The following is a 3082-nucleotide window of genomic DNA, read 5'->3' on the forward strand; positions in this document are numbered from 1 at the left end:
CATGTAAACAAAAGCTCTTTGAGACTTTCAACGATTTGTAAGAGTATAAAGAGGTCTTGAGGTTAAAAATGTTGAGAAATGCTGCTCTAGTAAAGTGTCCATAAAGAGAGGAAAAAAGTGAGCAATTTCATTGACCAATGTAGGAATGAAAGGATAAGAAATCACAAAAATTTTCACTATATCTTTGTATTGCTAACAACCAGCTCAAGGAAAGACCACACCAACCATGACTATCAAAACTTTCTGCTCCAGCAACCATCATCAACTAACAACTTCCCTGTAGATTTATTACTTCAAATTCCTGAGAGATCAAGCCTATTTGTCTCAGCTAACAGTTTTAATTTCTGGACTTTCTGGAAAGATTCCTCCATCTGAAAGTCTGCCATGTGTCACTGGTCAGCCTGTGGATGGGCCATCCCTGAGTGATTCAGTCATTGTCCACTCTAGAGGAAAGAGCAGTCTAACACTGTTTTGGAGAGCAGAGGACTTTGAGTGAGGCCAATTAAAGCCGGAAGGAAACATCAAATGTAAGAAGAAAATGGAGTTATACGTCCAGCAACTCTGCTTCTTAGCCTAATGCCCCAGAAACATGACAAGTTATTATGACTTAGACCAGGCTTACAAAATTAATGCTAAGACTCAGAATAAGATCCCAGTCCCAACTTGCCTTCTAGAAACTTTACAGTTAGTTCGTCTTTTTATATCTTTTTCAGTCTTTGATGCATGAAGGATCATCCCCTACCACTGCCCACCCCAGCATCCACCAGCCCTGCCACATGTTGACTCTAAACCACCCACCTAAATCCACTTAGAATTGTGCTACTCTTTATGTAGAAATGAGCAGCCATTGCATTCCTTTTTCCAGCATAACTAGCTAGAAGAAAGAGGATAAAGAAATCCAGGACATTCTAAGGCTACAAAATGTTGAGGCTGTGCAGAATAAAGCCCAATACTTTCTCCCAGCTCCTTTCTTCCAGAGACATTTTGACCTACACTCTTCTTCTTCCTTCTTGGCTATCTTCTTATGGATAACTTGGGCTCTCTCCATGGGATGCTGAAGAGAAGACACATGGATCTACTGACAAATTAATATTGTTAAAGTAAAATGTATTAGTTAGCAAGCTTGTTAGTTCCCCCTTTTCAGGAAAAAAAAAAACGTATAGTATCCAAATTGTTTCCCCAAGAGCTTTAGAAGCACCGTTGACTGGCAGCACAGAGAAAGCTACAGTCAATGCAAACCTTTTCAATAATTGACAGCCCATGCCACAGTGATTGGGAGAGGGGACTGGAGTGTTTAACCCTCAAAAGTCTCTTTCCCTTTCATCCACTCCTTACTCAAAACATAAAATTGCTTCGATTTGATACTAAGGCTTGCCAAGGCAAAATAAAAATAAAATAAAATAAATTTTCAAAAGAGTACTAGCTCTTTAAATACCCTTGTGACAGAAAAGCTGCTTCAGATTGTGGGGTTGGAAGAATGATCAGCCTCTGCCGGCCACCCAGCAATCAAAAGCAGTGATCAGCAGCCAAAACACACATCCTGACACCCTGATTTTTGGAGGGCAAGGTACTTATTGTCCACTCTGGCACCAGCAAGCTGCACCATCATCACGGGCTGCCTGCCATGCTGGTGGGGGTGGCTGCTGTGAGAGACATGGATATTCGGGGGCCAGTCTCGGCCGCTGCCATGTGAGCACTTGCTGAGCTTGCTTAGGCCTCCTGCAGCTGTGGTGCTGGTTGAAGAGGGAGCTGCCTGCCACGAGGCCACCAGGCCCTTGGATTAAATGTAATGCCAGATATTTACATCTCCTTCATCTAAGCTATGTCCATCCAACAAGCCATAAGGCCATAATGGGGTGTCCCAGCCTTTTTGAGAGGTGAACATTGTTGAATAAAAGTGGCTGACAGAAGTGGGAGGATGGACAAGTGCACACTACAGTGGGACAGGATGCTGGAATGGAGCAGAGGACAGAGAGAGTGACAAAACAAGGGGAGTGGCACACCCCTGAGAAAAAGACAGGGACGACTGGTGGCAAGTCAACCAGGTGAGAATCCCCAGGCATTCTATGACCAGCACAGGAAGTTAAGGAGGTCGTCTGCAAAGCTCTAATGCTACCTGTTATACAGGCGGCTGGACTGCCACGTAATTCTGTGAAAACGACGCAGAGTCTCCACCTTCAGAGACCACAGAGGATGAGAACAAACTGCCTGAGCTTTTAAGCTTTGGAGAGCCATCTGTCCAAGGATCAGGTCTTACTCATGAAGACAATCAGAATTTTGGACCCCGTTATAATCCAAGTCAGACTCTCAACCTAAGCCTGGACCTGATCCATAATAATGCAAAGTTTAACAATGACTCACAAGCTCCTAAACTTTCCAGCCAGAATAGGACATGTATATTGATCACTTTCCCAGTTCAGAATTCTTGGACATAGAGAAATTCTGAATCTGGTGATGAGCTTAGCAGCAGCTCCACTGGACAGATAAGGGTAACTACACCTCCAAATCAAGGAAGGCAGATTCTCCCGTCTACACTAACCTGCCAGAACTGAAAATATCCCAGTCTGCTCTGCCCCCACTTCCTGGGAGCCCAGCAATTCAGATTAATGGAGAATGGGAAACTCATAAAGACAGTTCAGGGTATTGTTATTGGTCTAACAGATGAACACAGGAAAGAACTTGGAAACCACCTTATTGGACTCAGGATAAGCAAAGGACATCAAGCGTGGCTGAAGCACGTTGACGATCAAGGCAACGTTACTACAGTGCAGATATATCTTGGTCAGAATGGGAATTGCCAGAGTACAGTGCTTCATCCCAGCAGCAAAGAGGAATAACTAAAAGTAGGAGTCTGGACAGAGGGCTGCCAGAACCAATGGGATTAACAGAGTGGAGACGTGTAACCACTGTATTGAACGCCAATGACAAGGAACTGTTTATTGATGATTTACTTAATCAATTAACCAATTAGTGAATAAACTTATTATAAAGTGGCTTCCCTAAAACCTCATTCTTGTCATAGAAAACATACCAATTTAAATTTGCTTTCATTTAAAAATACCCTTAAGAAAGATAATACTAT

The 3082-nt window shown here is 43.1% G+C and overlaps 1 pseudogene; it reads left to right on the forward strand.

Annotated features, from left to right (window-relative positions):
* Window positions 1-1894: 1894 nt before the first annotated feature.
* Window positions 1895-2971, forward strand: LOC103584409 (annotated as a pseudogene).
* Window positions 2972-3082: the final 111 nt, after the last annotated feature.

Source organism: Galeopterus variegatus, unplaced genomic scaffold (assembly GCF_000696425.1).
Source record: "Galeopterus variegatus unplaced genomic scaffold, G_variegatus-3.0.2 Scaffold54429, whole genome shotgun sequence".
In the NCBI taxonomy this organism is placed as follows: domain Eukaryota; kingdom Metazoa; phylum Chordata; class Mammalia; order Dermoptera; family Cynocephalidae; genus Galeopterus; species Galeopterus variegatus.